Source organism: Arachis hypogaea, chromosome 19 (assembly GCF_003086295.3).
Source record: "Arachis hypogaea cultivar Tifrunner chromosome 19, arahy.Tifrunner.gnm2.J5K5, whole genome shotgun sequence".
NCBI lineage: Eukaryota > Viridiplantae > Streptophyta > Magnoliopsida > Fabales > Fabaceae > Arachis > Arachis hypogaea.
In genome coordinates this window covers 55028984-55050129 of record NC_092054.1, presented here as the reverse complement: position 1 = coordinate 55050129, position 21146 = coordinate 55028984, and the positions used below count along the sequence as shown (strand labels likewise).

General features: G+C 40.1%; 1 non-coding gene across 1 annotated transcript; it reads right to left on the bottom strand.

Annotated features, from left to right (window-relative positions):
• Positions 1-12131: 12131 nt before the first annotated feature.
• Positions 12132-12237, bottom strand: LOC112780210 (small nucleolar RNA R71). Its single transcript, XR_003191062.1, has one exon. It is a non-coding gene; the product is annotated as a small nucleolar RNA R71 (small nucleolar RNA).
• Positions 12238-21146: the final 8909 nt, after the last annotated feature.

Sequence of the window (21146 nt, the reverse complement as noted above, 5' to 3'; positions counted from 1 at the left end):
TCAAAAAATATCACACCTCCAATGGTACAGTTAACCATACATGGACTTGGATCACTACATTTTTCAGGTATACTTCCCATTAAAGCAGATATAGAACTACCTAAAGGAATAGTTTTTAATTCAGTAATTTTATCTTTATGTATGCATAAATATTTTAGAAACTTTGCATATTTAGGTACCTGCTGAATAACATCAAAAAGGGGAACAGATACCTCAACCTTTTTGAATATTTATACCATTTTGGGGTCAAGTTCCGTCTGCTTTCTGGGCTTCCTTGCAAGTTGTGGGAATGGAATAGGAAAGGCGTTACTTGTAGCTTCTGCATCCTTTGGTGTTTCGTTCTGTGGTTGAGCTGCTTCTTCTTCAACTATGTTTTGTACGTCCTCTTCCTCTCCAACATCTTCCACTTCCACTACATCTTCAGCTGGGACGCGTTCTGGTAGGCTTGGCTCCTCCTGGTTCCTCTCTTGCAATGTGGTTTCGGACCTCAAAGTGATGGCATTGATGCCACCTTTGGGATTAGGTAGGGGCTGAGAGGAAATTCCACTGGAGCTTGAAGGTTGATTGGTGGAATTAGGTGACGAATCTAACCAGGAGACGAGAGCTTGTAAAGTAGCAGTCAGACCATTTAAAGTAGAGTTTAGTTGTGTCTGCATGTCTTGCTATCCTTGTGCAAGAGAATGGAGCATCTCGTCATTTGATGAGGAATTGGAATAAGTGATCTGAGGAACCTGTTGTTGGTTGTGCTGGAATCCTTGAGATTGTCTTAGGTGAGGTCCTCTGTACGGCTGGTTCTGATTCTGCTGTCTGTTGTTGTTATTCCACTTCTGGTTTCCATTTTTATCTCTGCCTCCTCTGTTATAGTTGTCCCTCCAATTATGGTTAGAATTATCTCTCCAACCTTGATTGGAGTTATCCTGCCATCCTTGGTTATGGTTTCCACCTTGGTTGTAATTGCCGCCTTGTTGATTGTATCCTTGATTCGGGCGGTCATAGAAGTTATGAGTGGCTGCCACAATGTTGTCTTCCTATTGGAGCTGCGGACATGCATCAGTATAATGACTATAATCAGCACAGATTCCGCATACTCTTTGGGGAACTAACTGTTGGCTCTGTTGTGGTGGGTGAGGCTGAGCTTGTTGTGGTTGTTGTTGATTTAACTGCATTTACTTCAGTAGGTTAGTCATTTCACATATACTCTGTTTAAGAGAAGTAGTTTCAATGCTAGAGGAAACCTCAACAACAGATTTTGAGTGGCTGCGCCTCTGCCTGTGATTCCTAGTGGACTCAGCTAAGTCACTGATCAGTTGTCATACTTCATCTGCGGTTCTGTACTTTTTCATAGAACCATTACTAGCACCATCCAGTGTAGTCTTATCCTGGGGGTTCATGCCTTGAGTGAAGTAGCTGATCAACACTAGTCTATCAATCATGTGATGGGGGCATGCATCTAAAAGGTTCTTCAAACGCTCTCAGTATTCATAGAGAGTCTCTGAGTCACCTTGAACAATGCAGGAGATCACTTTTCTCAGTCTATCTGTGACTTTAGCTGGGAAGTATTTTTCCAAAAATTCTCTCCTGAGTGTATCCTAGTTGGTAACAGTCGCTTCAGGTTGGGAATAGTATCACTCCCTTGCCTTTCCCTCAAGAGAAAACGGGAAGGCAGTAAACAGAATAGAAGTTTCATCTGCACCATTATGCCTGACAGTAGAACAGGCTGTTTGGAAATTCCTAAGGTGCTTAATAGGCTCTTGAGCAGGTAAGCCATGAAACTTGGGCATCAAGTTGATTAGTGCAGTTTTTAGCTCAAAGTCTGTAGCCAGATTTGGATGATGCACTTGATAAGGTTGCACTGTGAAATCTGGGGCTCCAGCTTCCTGGAGAGTAGTTCTCCTATGTTCTGCCATGTTACCTGCACGTGAATCAACTGAATCAGTAGTAAAGGAGCTTGTCTCGCTCTCAGATGGCGGTTCAGATTCGCCCTCAGATGAGACTGGTGAATCGATAACAATTACTTCACCACCCTTAGAGGCTAGCCGACGTCGAGCTCGCCTAATACGTGAAAGAGTTCTTTCAATTTCAGGATCAAAAGCGGCTAAGCTCGGATCAGGCAGTGAACGCGTCATTCAATGAGAAAGACATATAACTCAAGGTAACAGAAATAAAAATAAAATATGTAAATAAAGATAAAATATGTACGCTAATTAATAATCTAGCACACTATTGCAACTCCCCGGCAACGGCGCCAAAAATTGGTGCGTGGCAAAAGTTAGACCAATTAAGAGAATCTTAATAAGAGAAATGTGTTGCAAGTATAACCCTTAACATGCTAAAGTCTACCTCACCAATTTAAAAAGGTTTGTCACAAATTTTAGAATTAAAAATACTAGGAGTTTGAGTCCCAGGTCATCTCCCAACGAGTTACAGGAAAGCGCGCTAATTTATTAATCAGAAATTTTCCAAAAAATTTGAGTTTTGATAATGAATAAAATTAATTGTAAATTAAAGCAATAAAAATAAACTAAGAATAATTATTGATATTCTAAATAAAAAGCCTTGACTAGGGAGAATGATTAATTGGAAGTTCTATCCTTGTTCGAATCTTCTCAAGTGTAGTGTAAAGAGGTGGTTATTTTCACTTAGTTAACCCTTACTAAATAAAGGAAAGTCAAGTGATTGAGCTAACTCTTACCCGCAAATCCTAGTCCTCTCCCTTGGGAAGGTCTAGCGTTAGTAGTTACAGAATTAGCCAACAACGTCCAATTTAACTAAGCACTTGAGCATTCCAACTCAAGTGTCTCCTCTTAATCAACCCGCATGTCAAGTAGAAAATTTACTCCATTGACATGGAATTAATACTCATAAAAATATAAGAAGACATAATTAAATGAAATAAAATAGAGATTTAAAGTTAATTAAAAATAAAAGTAATTCTATATATTAATAAATTCAAAATGCAACATACTTATTTGAATAGGGTCAATGATCAACATGAAAAGAGTAAAGGAATAAGGAAACAAACAAAAGTGATGTCTTCACAGAGGTAATGATTCTTTAGCATCCAAAATCCAAAGCGAAAGCATAAACTATCAATGTAAAGTTAATCTAGATTCCGATCTAAAACTAAAAGTAATCCTAATATCAATGTATCTGAATGTGTGTGGATGCATGTTAAGTCTCTGCATGTTTCCAAGCTTTAGTCTGTGTTTCTGGGCCGAAAACTGGGTTAAAACGCAGCCCAAAATTTCCCCCAGCATATTCTGTTGTTTCTGCAGATTGCGCAGGTCATACGTACGTGTCGTCCACGCGTTCGTGTCGTCCACGCGTTTGTGTCATTCAGCAATTTTCCTTGTCACGCGTTCGCGTCATCCACGCGTTCGCGTCATTCGTGCAGACTCCACTCCACGCGTTTGCATCAGGCACGCGTTCGCGTCGCTGCGATTTCTTCATTTCGCGCGCTCGCGTGAGCCATGCGATCGCGTCAGTGTTCGCTGAGCATCTCCTTAGTTTCTTGTGTTCCTCCCATTTTTTCAAGCTTTCTCTCCATTCTTTAAGCCATTCTTTCCCTATGAAGCCTGAAACACTTAACACACGGATCACGGCATCGAATGGGATAAGGGAGAATTAAAATGTACGAATTAAAGGTCTCTAGGAAGCAAGTTTTCAACCATAAACAATAGTAGGAAGGAATTATAAAATTCATGTAATCTATATGAATAAGTAGGTAAAGACTTGATAAGACCACTCAATTAAACATAATATAAATCATAAATAATGGTTTATCAGTTATTTTAGGACAGAGGAGAGATAAGATGGTGCATGTTATTTATTATGCTAGCAAAGTCCTTAATAAGAATTAAAGGAATTACACCACTACAGATAAGGAACTTCTTGCCATAGTCTTTGCAATTGATAAGTTTAGATCATATCTTATTGGTTCTAAAGTCATTGTGTTTACTGACCATGCAGCTCTCAAATATTTGCTTACCAAACAAGAGTCCAAGCCTAGGTTGATAAGGTGGATCTTGCTGCTTCAAGAATTCAATATTGAAATCAAAGATAGAAGTGGAGCAGAGAACAAGGTGGCTGACCACCTATCAAGAATGCCACAAGAAGAGGATGAAGCACACCAACTTGCAATGAATGAGAGCTTCCCTGATGAGCAGTTGATGATGGTCCAAGAAGCTCCCTAGTTTGCAGATATAGCCAACTTCAAGGCTATTCGGGAATTACCAACCAACATCAACAAACACATAAGGAGAAAGCTACTCAAAGATGCTAAACACTACATTTAGGATGAGCCTTATTTGTTCAAAAAGTGTGCTGATGGGATCTTGAGAAGATGCGTTTCCCATGAGAAAGGATAAGAAGTCATCTGGCAATGTCATGGATCTACATATGGAGGCCATTTTAGTGGAGAAAGAACTGCATCCAAGGTGTTGTAGTGTGGGTTCTTTTGGCCAACAATATTCAAGGATGCAAAGGACTTGGTAACAAGATGAAATGAGTGTCAAAGAGCTGGAAGCCTACCCAAGAAAAATGAAATGCCACAGAGGTTCATCATGGAGTTGGAGTTGTTTGATGTATGTGGGATTGATTTCATGGAACCATTCCTATCCTCATACTCAAACAATTATATATTGGTAGTTGTGGATTATATGTCAAAGTGGGTAGAGGCAATAGCTACATCAACCAATGATAACAAAGTGGTAATTAACTTCTTGAGGAAGAATATATTCAGCAGATACGGGGTTCCAAGAGCTCTTATAAGTGATGGAGGGACTCACCTTTGCAATAAGCAACTTAAGACAATCCTCCTTAAATATGGTGTGAAGCACAAAGTGGCAACCTCATACCATCCACAAACCAATGGTCAAGCTGAAATCTCAAACAGAGAGCTCAAGAGAATCCTTGAGAAGACTATTGGAAACTCAAGAAAAGATTGGTCCAAGAAACTGGATGATGCATGGTGGGCCTATAGGACAGCTTTCAAGACACCCATTGGCATGTCTCCATACCAATTGGTGTTTGGAAAAGCTTGTCACCTACTAGTGGAACTTGAACATAGAGCATTTTGGGCTCTAAAGATGTTGAACTTTGATAGTCAAGCTACTGGGGAAAGAAGGCTACTACAACTCAATGAGCTGAAAGAATTCAGAAATCAAGCTTATGAGAATTCTAAGATTTACAAGGAAAACACAAAGAAATAGCATGATCAAAAGCTAGCAAGCAGAGAGTTTGTAGAAGGCCAAAAGGTGCTACTATACAATTCAAGGCTCAAGTTCTTCCCAGGGAAGCTTAAGTCTAGATGGTCTGGACCCTTTACAATCCTCAAGGTGTCTCCCTATGGTCATGTAGAGCTTATGGAGGACAAGACACAGAGGACTTTTACTGTCAATGGCCACAGGCTCAAGAACTACTTGGGAGAATCATTGGCTGAGCAGAGAGTGAGCTATAACCTCAACTGAGGTGGAAGGAACATCAAGCTAGTGACATTAAAGAAGCGCTAGTTGAGAGGCACCCCAACACTCATGTCCTTTCATGCTTTTCTGTTTTCTAAGAGTAGTTATGATTATGAAGTTAGGTAGTTTTAATTTCAGTCTATTAGTTGATAGTTCTTTGGTTTATTTTCTTTTGTTTATTGGAAGTGGAAGGTTGCATAATTAACTAATTGAGGTTGGTTGCATGGGCTGAGAAACTAGCTAAACGGCTAAGTTTGGTGTGGCCACTAACCCACTTAATTTAGGCTTACAACTTATTAACTGAATTAACTTTGAAAGTAAGCTCAAAAATTAAGTTTGGTGTGGCCACCACCATAAGAAATTCATACAGCAATCCCAAACATGGTTTATGTTTGAAAGCATTTAGTGAATTGGTGGAAGCAGAAATATGTACTTCATTACATACGTATGAATTGGAAAGTGGAAAGATGAATAGATTTATTCCAATCATAATGTATATAATAAATTCCAATGATGAAACCAATTCACCATATGCAATGGATTTAAGTTTGGTGTCCCTAGGGACACTCATCAATTGTGTTTTAATTGTATTTAAATTGGGGGAATGTGAAGCAATTTCTTTCTCATTACTGATGGAAGGTTTTCGGATTGAATTTTCAGGAAAAGGTGGGGCCCACATGATTGATGGCTCATTAAGACAAGGAGTCAAAGAGTACTTGCACTTTGAAACTCAACATCTGAAGAAAGCAAAAAGGCAAGGATTGGAGCCTCTCCCCACGCTACGTGCCACTCCCAAGTAGGAAAACATTAAATTGCTTTTTACTTCCCACCCACCTTTCCAGACTCCCTTCCTCATCCCTATAAAAGCCACTAACTTTCCCACTTTCCCCACACTTCAAAACACAATTTCACATTCGAAACAAACCTTTTCACCTCCCTCTTTACTATTCTCTTCTACTTGATTAGGGACAATCAAGTCCTAAGTTTGGTGTTGTGGAGCAAACCATTGCTTTGTTCTCCTTTCTTTTCTTCTTTCTTCAACTCTTCTTCAACCTTTCAAACCCTCTTTTCTCACCCCAAATGGCACCACCAAGAGCCTCCTCATCAAAGAAAAGAAAGACCAAAGAATCTACTTCCAGATCCTCAAGCTTCAATGAATACAAGTTTTTCTCATCATTCAACCAAAACCAATTCTATGGTTGGGTGAGTGAGAGGCAAATCATTTCGGAAGTGGGCTTCCAACTGGGAAGGAATGAGCACCCAGAGATCAACAGAGAGATCAATAACAGAAGATAGGCACTCTTGTGCAATCCACCAGGAAAGGTGGTGGAGAGCTTGGTTAGGGAGTTCTACGCCAATGCCATGCCACAACCAGGGCAACCTTATGGCTACCTAAGCTATATGAGGGGGAAGGCTATCGACTATAGCCCTTCCAACATAGATAGGATGCTGATGGTAAAGCAAACAAACTCCACCCAGAGCTATGAAAAAAGGGTGACGCAACAAGACCCAAGATCTAAGGAGATCCTCAATGAAATATGTGTCATCAATGTGCAGTGGATAAATGACAAAGTTGGAAGGCCTAATTGACTAAGGAGAAGGGATTTGAGCCCCCAAGCTAGAGGGTGGCTGGATTTTGTAAGAAGGTCTCTCAACCCCACATCCAACACTTCAGAAGTGACATTGGAAAGAGCTGTGCTCATATACAGCATAATGAAGGGAGAAAAGATCAATGTTGGGGAGATGATAGCCAACAACATCAATAGGGTGCTGAAAAGCACCAAGGATAGCACAAGGTTGGCCTTCCCAAGTATCATCCAAAGGCTATGTGATGAGGCTGGGGTGGAGAAAATCATAGATGAAGTTTTGGTGGAACAAGAGAAGCCTATAACTACTAAAAAGATGGCCAAAGTGGTGGCTGTCAACCCACTTCAGAGAGAAAGGGAGCACAGAGCTCGTGCTCATAAGCCACAACGGCAACCACAACAAGAAGAAGAGGCTGAAGATCAACCACAATACCTACCACTTCCACCACCACCATACCCACAATTTCCTGAAGGCTTTAACTGGGGAAAAATACAAGGATACATTTACCAAATGAAGGGAGATATACACCACCTGAGAGAAGATGTCAACCAACTCAAGGCACAACAACAAATCTGGGACCAAGTGCGAGAGAGCATACAACAACTCCAAGGAAGCATGGAGTACATGAAAGAATAGCAAGGCCAATTCAACTGGGGAGAAATGCAAGGCTGCCTCAATAAAATCATGGAGCAGGGCAAATGGCAGCAGAGGAACCTTGCTGAGTTTAGGCATCTTTATGATGCTAGAACTACTTTAAGGAGGCAGTATGACATCAACACACAAGCAAAACTAAATCATTTGTGTAATGCTGTGGCTGTCTTGAACCATGGATACCCCACATTCATGCAAGGAATGGAGGAGCTAAGTGCTAGGCAAGAGGAGATATTGGCCAAGCACAAAGAATATGAGAGGACCTACATGAGAAGGCTGGGTTTTTGGAAGCCCAAGAATGCCAAAGCACAATAAGGACCTTCCAAGAATGATGGCGATGACTCCTCTTCCAAGAAGAAAGACAAAGGAAAAGGGCCAATGAATTGAAGCTGTTCCAAGAATCAAAGGTTGTTGAGTCCCATGGTTGATAATCTCAAGTTTTTTTTTTCAAATTCTGAATTTCTGTTAGTATTTGATAGTAGTTGCAGTAGTTGTTGCTTTAATTCCCTTATGTTTAAAGTGTTTTATGAGTCATTTATGCTTTCATTTAAAGAAAGAAAATGCAATGTTGTTCAAGTTTCATTAACATCAAATAAAAAGTAGTTTGTTTCCATGTGAGTCAATGGTGAGTTGTGGCAAAAACAAGAGTAAAGAGACTAAGACCAAGTAAGAAAATTTAGGACTAAGAGGTAAGGAGCTAAGTATAATACCTTGAATGAATCTGAAAGAAAATAAGTCATAATGAACAATTAGGCCTAGAGGATATGACAAGTAGATGCTAAGGATGCCCTTTGAATATCCATAGAACCAAGAAGTAGTAAGCAAAAAGACCCAAGGCTCTGAGCATCAACTACTAGGATAAAAGAAAGAAGTAAAAAGCTCAAAGGATCCTAGTAGATGCCTGTGGTGAATATGTGTCAAGAAGAGAGACCTGGGCAAGTAAATTCTTAGGGGTATTTCAACACCTAGTACCCTAAAACCACCTGGTTTGGGAGTGCTAGTTGAAAGCCTAACCTAAAAGGTCGTCTTGAGACAAAACACTTAGAGTCGTGATCAATTGAAAAGAAAAATGAAAAGAAAAAGGAACCATTCTTGCTACTTCAAGGTGACAATCAATAGAAAAGGCTCCTAAGGCAAACACTTGAAAGAATCCTCAAGAGTCTAAGAATTCTTTGTGATATGAAAACAATAGGATTCATGCATGTGTTAACACTTAATCCATACTCTTGGTTATGAATGCATTTCTTTTGAGGTCAAGTCTCAGCCCATTTAAGAATAACTCATATTGATTTGCTTGAGGACAAGCAAAGCTTAAGTTTGGTGTTGTGATAACTTGCATTATCTACCCTTTTTTCTTATCTAAAAAGGACCATAAAAGAGCATAATCTCATTAAATCATTAAAATTCATGAACTAAATGATAAATATTATGGGACATTGCTTTGAAATGAATTTGTGCTAAATTTCGGGTGAAAAGAGCAACAAAAAGGGAAGAAAACAACAAATAAGGCTGGGCGTGTGGAGCTGGGCGTGCCACTTGGAACAAACGCCATGAAAGTGTATGGACATGGCACACCAGGAGCCAGGCGTGACACGCCAGTTGTATTTTCCATAAAAGGTTCTCAAAGCTTTAACATGGGCGTGGCGCACCAGGAGCCAGGTGTGGCATGCCAGTTACATTTTCCAGAGAGCAAAGTTGAAGGCTACAAAGGGGGTGTGGCACGCCAATTCCATTGTACACCATGGGCATGCCACTTGAACTTGTGGGTGTGGCACGCCAGAAGAGGATACACAATGGGCGTGCCACTTGGTATCGAAGGCGTGGCACGCCAACTCTAACCCAACACTTGGGCGTGCCACTTGAGGACCTAGGCATGGCATGCCAAGCTTGAAGGAGACACACCAATATGGGCATGCCACTTGAACATCAGGGCGTGGCACGCTAGTACAAGTTTTCAAAGGAGGAGGTGAAGGGCCAAACACTTGGGCGTGCCACTTGGTATCGAAGGCGTGGCACACCAACTATCATTCCTCACTTGGGCATGCCACTTGGTGTCGAAGGCATGGCACGCCAGCCTTATCACTCAACAAGAAGAAGATTGGGCGTGCCACTTGAATTTTGGCGTGGCACGCCAACTAAGGAACCAAACACACACAATGGGCGTGGCACGCCAGACCCTGGGCGTGCCACGCTAGTTACATTTTCCAGAGAAGAAAATGGTGCACACACAATGGGTGTGGCACGCCAGACCCTGGGCGTGCCACGCCAGTTCAAGATTCCAGAGAGTAAGATGAAGCACACAGTGGGCATGCCACGCCAGTTCAATTTTCCAGAGAGGAGAAGAAGAAGAAAAAGCCTGGGCGTGGCACTTGGGATCAAAGGCATGGCACACCCTCGGCGTGCCACTTGGGCTCGAAGGCGTGGCATGCCAGGGAAGTTAGTTCAAAGGGCGTGCCACTTGAGAAGCTGGGCGTGGCGCGCCAAGCCAAATTTAGTGGCTAGGCGTGGCACGCCACTCAAACGCCAACCACATGCCAAGCTTGAGGAGTCACGTTTATTAAGTTTTTCTTTTCCTCCAGCTGTAATTTTCTTTTCTCTTTTGTATTTTCTTAATTCTAGTGATAGGAGTAGTATAAATAACCTCTGAAAGTACTGAGAAAGGGGTTGGTGAGTAGTTGGTTCATTAGCAAGTAGTGTAGTTAACTTTTACTTTTCACTTCATCTCTTCTATCTCTTGTATTTTTCTCTAAGCTATGAGTAGCTAAATTCTCTCTCATTGGGAGAGGGAGCTCTGTTGTACTTGATGGATTAATGATAGTGAATTTCTTCTTGTCTTCATCTTCTCTTTGATTTGCTAGAAGGAGTTTCGTTTTAATGCTAGTGTTCAATCATCTTGGGAAAGAGGTTGAATGCAAAATGGGTTTCATGGGAACCTTGGAAAAGAAAACATGAAACCATGCTTGAAATCCCTTCTCACAATTGAGTAGATCTGGGTTTTGGTGATTGGATATGGTGACATCTAATCCACCCACTATTTGGATCTATGAGGATGTGTGGTATAATCAGGGACCAAGCATATCTCTCTTCATGAGCAATTAGACTAAGGAATTGGCTGATTATCAAGATTTGAGAGATTGAATCACCAAGGGATTGGGGTTCAATCAATCATGATTGCCAAGAGGTCAATGAGTTGTATGATTGAAGATGAAATGAGCTGGATTTAATCCAAAGAGAACAATATCTCCTAACCCCAATGAATTTCCCCTATTCTTATCTTCTATATTCTTTATAGCTTGCTCTACATTCTGTTATTCCCCATTCCCATTTATAATTCAGTCATTTATGTTTCAGCACTCTACATTCTTGCCATTTACTTTTCTACACTTTACTGCTTCTCTTTACTTTTGAGTCATTTACAATTCTGCTCATTTAAAATTCTGCAATCATAATTTATATTGCTCAGCTTGACTAATTCACCCATTCATTAAAATTGCTCAAATCTACCAATCTCTGTGGATTCGACCCCACTCCTAGTGGGTTATTACTTGATGATATTTTTGGTGTACTTGCCAAAAAAACGGATTCATCATTTTATATGGGAGTGAATTCTAGTCATCAAGTTTTATGGCGCCGTTGCTGGGGATTGGTTTGAATTTGACAATGATTAAATTGATGTGTACCTAGATTAAGCACTTTTAATTACCTTGTTAATTACTTTAATTTCAGTTCTTTAATTTTTTTTTTCGTTTGATCATTTCAGCTGTTCATTGTTTATACTTCCATTTTTTTACTGCTCTATTAACTGTTTGATTAATTGCATCAGCCAAACTAACCACTAGTTTTAACAAGAGTGATTCCTTTACTTGTCTTCTATTACTGTTTGTTGGATGTATGACAGGTAGAAGAGGAGACACTTCATCCTCTTTTGATAGTGAACCTGAGAAGATCTTTCTTAGATTAAGGAGGGAAGCAAGAGGAAAAGGAATAGTTGGAGAGGAAGTAGTGGAGGAAGATCTGGAGTTACTATGGAGGAAGAGGTGCATAACCATGTTGGAGAAGATGCTGGCAATCATGTTGGGCAAGAGAGGAGAGTTCTAGGCTCTTACATCAACCCAAATCCAGGAAACTTTGGCAGTAGCATTCTAAAGCCAACAATTCATGCTAACAACTTTGAGTTGAAGCCTCAACTCATCACATTTGTCCAGAATAATTGCTCATTTGGAGGGAGTGCCCAAGAAGACCCCAACCAACATCTGACTAGATTCTTGAGGATTTGTGACACTGTAAAGTCAAATGGTGTACATCCTGACACCTACAAACTACTTTTGTTTCCCTTTTCTCTCAGAGATAAGGCAGCAAAGTGGTTGGATGCATTTCCCAAGGAGATCTTGATAACTTGGGATGATGTTGTGAACAAATTTGAGAGTCAATAGATTGAGAGCTGAGGTGCAAACCTTCAGACAGCAAGATGGTGAAACCCTTTATGAGGCCTGGGAGTGATTTAAAGACTTGACAAGGAAATGCCCTCCGGATATGTTCAATGAGTGGGTGCAACTGCACATCTTCTATGAGGGGCTATCATATGAGTCAAAACAGGCAATAGATTATTCTTCAGGGGACTCACTTAACAAGAAGAAGACCATTGAAGAGGCCATAGATGTCATAGAGATTGTAGCCAAAAATGAGTACTTCTATGCCTCAGAAAGAACTCAAAAGAGAGAAGTGATGGAGCTCAATTCTATAGATGCCTTGTTAGCTCAAAACAAGGTGATCACTGCACAACTAGCAGCCTTAACCAAGAAGATAGAGAAGAACCAAGTCTCAGCTATCCAAGCCTAAGCCCCTCCATAAGAAGGAGATACACCAGAAGTTGAATGTGAATGGAAGCAAGCTAACTATGTGAACAATCCCTCTAGACCACCATATGATCCTAACGCTAAGACATACAACCCAGGTTGGAAGAACCACCCAAATTTTGGGTGGAGAAACCAACAAAACCACAGCCAAGATCACAAACTATACCAATCTAACCAATACAACAACCACAACTCCAACCATCAATCAGGCAACAACAAACCCTATCAAAACTCACAAAATACACCCTACCACAACTCACAAAATGCATCATACCACTCCACCCAACAACTACACAACAACCACCATCAAGATATATCGTCCTCAACTATGCAACCATGTGATATCAGCAGTAATTTTGCAAAATTGGAGGCTGCCATAGCACAACTGACAGCACAACTTGACCATATTTTTGGTGCGCTTGCCAAAAGAACGGATTCATCATTTTATATGGGGAGTAAATTCCGGTCATCAACACCCAACACCAAAGTTAGGTTTGATGGCTGGGAAAACTGTATGAGTTTCCACCAAGGTGGGAGGCTTCATTATTGTACCCTGCATGCAAGTACCTCCCTTACCAGGGGGTAGTGGAGGTTTAAAGACCTTGAAAACCATCTAATCCTTACGTAACCTCAACACCAATTTTTCTCTCTTAGCATCAATGAAGTTTTTTCCAGTAGAGAGAGGCTTTTGCTTCAAAACCTCAGCAAAAGGAATATTTATTTGTAGCTTCTTAAAGACTTCCAAGAACTGTGAGCAGTGCTCATCCTTGGTCTCTTTTTGGGGCTTTTGAAGGTGTGGTGCTTCAAGCTCTTGAATAGGTGTCATAGAGGAGGCATGTGACAGTGTAACCTCAGCCTTTTCTGGGGCTTCTCTCTCATCTGACCCTTTAGCAGCTTGCACTTCCTCCTCTGGTACGGATTCAACATCCATTATGATGGCCTTGCACTCTACGCTTGGGGTAGGCACTATGTCACTGGGAAGAGTGAGAGGCCTCTTCAGTTTCTCTGGAGGATTCCTCTGAATGATTGCACTGCACTCCTTAGGAAGCACCACTGTCTCTACTACCTTCTAGTCCTTCTTGTTATTCAGTATTTCCTTCATGAACTTAGCATATGAAAGTATTTGTTCAAGAGCCTCTGCAAAGAAAATTTTGATCTCCAGCTTCTTGAAAACTTCTAAGAACTTGGAGAATTGCTTATCCTTTTCTGCTTTTTGGGGTCTTTGAGGGTATGGTAACGTGGCCTTGTACTCAAAGGCCATGAGTGGTGCAGGGTGAGTACCCCTAGGGACTGAGGAAGGGTTGTCAAACTGTCTATGGGAGGTGTCTCCAGAATTGATGTGTCTGTTGTCCCCCCCCCCCCTTTCTGGGCATTGAATGCCCTTGGTGATTCTTTTTTGGCGTTCAACGCCAGGGTTGCTCCCTTCTGGGCGTTGGACACCCCTATTATCCCTTTCTGGGCGTTCAGCGCTCTTGATGGTGCTCTAAGTTGCAGCTTGTTCATCTTTAGCCATTTTCTCTTCCCCCTACTTCTTACTGTTCTGGGGCTGGTTGTTCAGGGTCCTTCCACTCCCCAATTGGATGGCTTGGCGCTCTTCTCTTATCTATTCAGACAAATGCTGTTTAGCTTGGTTCAACCGTGCTTCTATATTCTTGTTGGAGGCTCAGGTCTCTTGCAACACTTCTTGCAAACTTAGCAACTACTGTGTGAGGGATTGCAGCTGCTAGGTTAATGATTTACTTTGTTCCGAAGGGTTAGATTCAGTGGACACTGTCTTGATCTCTCTTTTCATTGAAGTCTTACCAGATGAGTATAGATGCTGGTTGCTGGCGACTGTCTCAATGAGTTCTTGAGCTTTGTCAATTGTCTTTTTCATGTGTATTGAACCACCAGTAGAATGATCTAGGGACATCTTAGCTATGTCTGTGAGTCTGTAATAGAAAATGTCCAGCTTTACCCATTCTGAAAACATTTCCATGGGGCATTTCCATAGCATCATTCTGTATCTCCCCGAAGCATCATAAAGAGACTCATTCTCTTCTTGTCTGAAGCTTTGAATGTCTAGCCTTAGCTGGGTTAGCTTCCTTGGGGGGTAGTACTAGTTCAAGAACTTTTCCACCAACTTATCCCATGTTTTCAAGCTCGATTTGGGTTAAGTATCCAACCACCTCTTTGCTTGCCCTTTTACAGCAAACGGAAAGAGCAGCAGCCTATAGACATCCTGGTCTAGGTCTACTCCATCAGCTCGTACTGTGTCAGAAATCTACAGGAAAAGGAATTCTGTGGGTTCTTCTTGTGGAAGTCCATGATACTGGCAGCTTTGCTGCACTAAAGTAATCAACTGTAGGTTGAGCTCAAAATTGGCTGCTCCAATAGGTGGTATACAAATACTCCTTCCATAGAAGTCAGGAGTGGGGGCTGTATAAGACCCCAGGGTTCTTCTGGGTTGTGCACCTCCATCTAGATACATAGTGATTCTAGTGTTCCTGCACAGTCAACAAACAAAGAAAAGTGGGGAGTCTCTATGTCAAAGTCTAGAGAACTCCCAGTAAAATATGATGAATCTACATTTCATGATATTTATTTGCTCTAATTGGGTGGATTTCATCAACTTTCCTTCCATTTATTCAATGAAATAGCATGGTTTTGTAAATTCTCCCTAAATTGTGCTTAAAAGTGAAAACATGTTTTTTAGGCCCTTCATTGCTAAATTTTATTTAGGGTTAAGTACTGTTTTCATCCCTAAGGTCTGGGGTGAAAATCAAATTCGTCTCCGACCTTTTTTTATTATTAAAATTATCCCCAACGTTATAAAACCTTATAAAATTGTCCTTTTATTCATAAATAAAATTTTTTGGACAATTTTACCCTTAAATAAAAATAAAAAATATTAAAAAAATAAACCACCCACTCCACCCTATCCCTTACTCCAGGGCCCACCCCTCCCACCTAAAATAGAAAAACATAAAAAAAGAAACCAAAAGACCCAGAACAAAAGAAAAGGGAAACAGAGAGGAAGAAGAAAGAAAAAGAAAGAAAGAAGGAAACAAATCTCATCCGGCAAATGAATCTTTGGAATTAGAAACTTATTCGGCAAGAACCCATCTTGCAGCATGTCATAGAACAGCCCCACAACTTCCTCTCAATCACACTCTCTCAAGCACGCACCAATCGTAGCAGACCAAGTGAACAAGTTCCTCTCACGCATTTCATCGAACACCTTACATGCCTCCTCCAAAAACCCACATTTCGCATACATGCTCACCAACTTGGTCTCCACAAAAGGGTCCAAATTTGTCACAATTCCTATCCTAGCATGCAATTCCCTACCCACCCATATGCAATCCCTGTCAATGCAGGATTGTAGAAGGTTAACGTACATGATCAGTCTCACCTTGGAACCTTGCCGAGCAAGTGAGTCAAGAATTGCAACAGCATCAATTAAGGGACCATTGATGCATAGCTGGTTCAATTGGGCTTCAATTGATTTTGGGTGTAAGTCTTTTGTGACAAAAACAAGGTTGGAACTTGCATGGAACCTTGTTTTTCTATGGAACTCGAACTGGGTGGCACTGTAATGATACGAAGGGAGTGAAAGTGGAGGACTTGGTTTTACATAAGTGTGGGGAAGATGAGGAATGTGTGTTTGGTTATTTTGAATGAGGAATTCTGCTATGTAGTTGGGTTTTGCATAGTTGAGTTATTGTGAATGAGAAAGGAAGAGAAAAGGAATCTGTGTCTGGTTACCTTTTTTTAATTTTTGTTTAAGGATAAAATTGTCCGAAAAATTTTATTTATGGACAAAAGGACGATTTTAGAACGTTTTGTAACGTTGGGGATGATTTTAATAACAAAAAAAGGTCGAGGATGAATTTGATTTTTACCCTAGACCTTAGGGACGAAAACAGTACTTAACCATTTTATTTACTTTAATTCCATTTGATTCCTTGATATGTTTGATGAGTGATTTCAGGCTTGTAAAGCAAAGATTGGATTGAAGGGATGAAGAAAAAGAATCTAAAAGTGGAGAATTCATGAAGAAATGGAGTTTGGAGCTTTTCAGCAAGTGTGCATACGCACAAGTAATGTGTGCGTAACTGCGTACGCACAAGTAAGAGTCAGCAAGTGTGCGTGCGCACAACCTTCTGTGCGTATGCACAAGTGGAAAAATTAGCAAGTGTGCGTACGCCCAGGTACCAGCACGTGACCTCATTTAATGCAATTCGCTGGCAGCAAATTTTGGGCCTCCAGAACCCAATCCAACTCATTTCTGAAGCTATTTCAATCCTAATTCAAGAGGAGGCAAGGGGAGGGCAATTAGGTTTAGCTTTAGTAACATGTTTTAGGTTATTTTAGAGAGAGAAACCCTCTCTTCTCTCTAGAATTAGGATAGATTTAATTAATTTTCTCTTAGATTGATTGATAAACCCATATTTTATGACATATTTTGTGTTCAATTTAAGTGATTTATTCAATCCTTCACCCACTTATTCATGTAAATTGCATGGTTTTACTTTCCCTTCCTTATTATGTGATATATGTGAAAAAACATGTTTCCTATGCATTAAAAATATTAATTTTAATTACCTTTTTATTACCATTCGATGCCATGATTTGTGTGTTAAGTATTTTCAGATCTCCTAAGGCAAGAATGGCTTAGAGGACAGAAAGAAAACATCCAAAAATGGAAGGAAAGCACAAAAAAATGGAGTTTTGAAGAAAAGGGCAGCGACACGAACGCATGGACGAAGCGGCCGCGTGCCTAGCGCGAAAAGGCATCGACGCGAACGCGTGACTGACGCGGATGCGTGCCTTGAGCAGAACGCAAATGACGCGTACGCGTGACCGAAGCGAACGCGTGATAAGGAAAACTCCCAGATGACGCGACCGCGTGACCCACGCGGACGCGTGACAGACGCCACGTGCAGAAACTGCAGAAAATGCCCCCAGCGATTTCTGAAACCCTTTTGGCCCAGATCCAAGTCCAGAAAACACAGATTAAAGGTTATAAAGTGGGGGAATCCATTCATTCAAAAAAAAAGTCTTCCATTATTCACTTTTCATAATTTAGATGTAGTTTTTAGAGAGAGAGGTTCTCTCCTCTCTCTTAGGTTTTAGGATTAGGATTCCTCTTAAAAGATTTAGGATTTCAACTTCCTCTCAAGTTCAATATTCCTTTTACTTTATATTTCTCTTCTACTTTCAGATACTTTAATGCTTTTGTTTGTTAATTACTTATGTTGCCATATTGGCTTATGAACCATTTATGTTAGGATTTTCTTTATTTAATATAAATTGAGGTATTTCATATTTATGATTCATATTTAGCTTTTTATATTCTTGGCTTAAATTGATTAACTGGAGACTCTTGAGTTATCAAACTCATCGTGATTGATAATTGTTATTTTTGCTAATTGAATTGAATTCCAATAACTCTAGTCTTTCCTTAGGAGTTGGCTAGGACTCAAGGATCAAACTAATTAGTCCACTTGACTTCCCTTGCTTTAGTAAAGGTTAACTAAGTGGGATTAAAACCCAATTCTTATCACCATCGATAAGGATAACTAAGATAGGACTTCCAAATTTTCATACCTTGCCGAGAGTTTTATTAGTTATTAATTTATTAATTCCTGCAATTTATTTTCCTTGTTCAAACCTTTTGAAACCCAAAACACTATTTTCCATAACTAATAATAAGAACACTTCCCTGCAATTCCTTGAGAAGACGACTCGAGGTTTGAATACTTTGGTTTATAAATTTTATTGGGTTTGTTACTTGTGACAACCAAAACGTTTGTACGAAAGGATTTTCTATTGGTTTAGAAGCTATATCTACAACGCGATTATATATTTGTGAAAGTTCTTTACCGATAGGAAAACCGTTCGTCAAAATGGCGACGTTGCCGGGGAATTGCAAACATGTGCCTTATTATTGGTTATTGTAAATATTTTTTTCTTTTTTATTTGTTTCTGTTGTTATTTTTAATTCTTATTAGCTATTATGAATTCTCACCCCTCTCGCTTTGAGTTTGGTTCTAAATTTGTTGAAAGGAGTGGAAGCTATAACAGGAATATGCATCAAGGTCTAAGCAATCAAAGACGGATGGAGCCAAGAGGATCTGATCAACCCTTTAGGCAACAACACCCTCCAAGATATCATGGGCAAAGACCACTCAACAATGCATACCAAGCTGATAGATATGGTGGAACCCCTTGTATATACCAACAAGCCCCACCCAGTGTTTATAGATCATCCTCTCAACATAGCTTTGAACCACTAAACTCACAAGTTCCTTTTAACCATTCACCACCGTATGACCCTTGATGAGCGGATAATTTATACGCTTTTTGGCATTATTTTTAGTATGTTTTTAGTAGAATCTAGTTACTTTTAGGGATGTTTTCATTAGTTTTTATGTTAAAATCACATTTCTGGACTTTACTATGAGTTTGTGTGTTTTTCTGTGATTTCAGGTATTTTCTGACTGAAATTGAGGGACTTGAGCAAAAAATCAGATTCAGAGGTTGAAGAAGGACTGCTAATGCTGTTGGATTCTGACCTCCCTGCACTCAAAGGGGATTTTCTGGAGCTACAGAACTCAAAATGGCGCGCTTTCAATTGTGTTGGAAAGTAGACATTCAGGACTTTCCAGCAATGTATAATAGTCCATACTTTGAACGCGTTTAGATGACGTAAAAGGGCGTTGAACGCCAGTTCTATGCTGCTGTCTGGAGTAAACGCCAGAAACAAGTCACAAACCAGAGTTGAACGCCGGAAATACGTTACAACCTGGCGTTCAACTTCAGAAAGAGCCTCTGCACGTGTAACATTCAAGCTCAGCCCAAGCACACACCAAGTGGGCCCCGGAAGTGGATTTATGCATCAATTACTTACTTCTGTAAACCCTAGTAGCTAGTTTATTATAAATAGGACTTTTTACTATTGTATTAGACATCTTTGGATTATCTTTTGATCCTGTGATCACGTTTTGGGGGCTGGCCATTCGGCCATTCCTGGACCTTCATCACTTATGTATTTTTCAACGGTAGAGTTTCTACACTCCATAGATTAAGGTGTGGAGCTCTGCTATTCCTCAAAGATTAATGCAAAGTACTACTGTTTTTCTATTCAATTCAACTTATTCCGCTTCTAAGATATTCATTCGCACTTCAACCTGAATGTGATGAACGTGTCAATTATCATCATTCCCTATAAACGCGTGCCTGACAACCACTTCCGTTCTACCTTAGATTGAATGAGTATCTCTTAGATCTCTTAATCAGAATCTCCGTGGTGTAAGCTAGATTGATGGCGGCATTCATGAGAATCCGGAAAGTCTAAACCTTGTCTGTGGTATTCCGAGTAGGATTCAGGGATTGAATGACTGTGACGAACTTCAAACTCGCGAGTGCTGGGCGTAGTGACAGACGCAAAAGGAGGGTGAATCCTATTCCAGTATGATCGAGAACCTCAAGATGATTAGCCGTGCTGTGACAGAGCATTTGGACCATTTTCACAAGAGGATGGGATGTAGCCATTGACAACGGTGATGCCCTTACATAAAGCCAGCCATGGAAAGGAGTAAGATTGATTGGATGAAGACAGCAGGAAAGCAGAAGTTCAGAGGAACGAACGCATCTCTATACAATTATCTGAAATTCTCGCCAATGATATACATAAGTATTTCTATCTTTATTTTCTGTCTATTTATTATTAATTTCGAAAACTCCATAACCTTTGATATCCGCCTGACTGAGATTTACAAGATGACCATAGCTTGCTTCATACCAACAATCTCCGTGGGATCGACCCTTACTCACGTAAGGTTTATTACTTGGACGACCCAGTGCACTTGCTGGTTAGTTGTATCGAAGTTTTGAATGAAAAACGATTTATTAAGACGTGCGTACAGAGTTTCTGGTGCCGTTGCCTGAGATCACAATTTCGTGCACCAAGTTTTTGGCACCGTTGCCGGGTATTGTTCGAGTTTGGACAACTGACGGTTCATCCTATTGCTCAGATTAGGTGATTTTCTTTTTGTTTTGTTTTCAAAAAATTTTCTCCTTTGTTTTCGAAAAAAATTTAAAAAAAAATGTTTTCAAAAATATATTTTTCTTCAGAATTTTTAAGAATGAATTCTAGTGTTTCATGAAGCATGGCTGGCTATAAAGCTATGTCTAAATTCTTTTGGACTGAGGCTTTGGCCTAAAATTGAATGAATTACACTATATTCATGCTAAAGCTTGGCTGGCTATTAAGCCATGCCTGACCCTTTGATTGGAGCTTTAGACTAAAGAGCATAAGATTCTTGGAATTCATATTAAAAATTTTAGAATCCTTATTTTTCTTTTTCAATCAATTTTCAAAAAATACAAAAAAAATTAGAAAATCATAAAAATCAAAAAAAAATATTTTTTTGTGTTTCTTGTTTGAGTCATGTGTCATGTTATAAGTTTGGTGTCAATTGCATATTCATCTTGCATTTTTCAAAAATTCATGCATTCATAGTGTTCTTCATGATCTTCAAGTTGTTCTTAGTAAGTCTTCCTGTTTGATCTTGATGTTTTCTTGTTTTGCATCTTTTCTTGT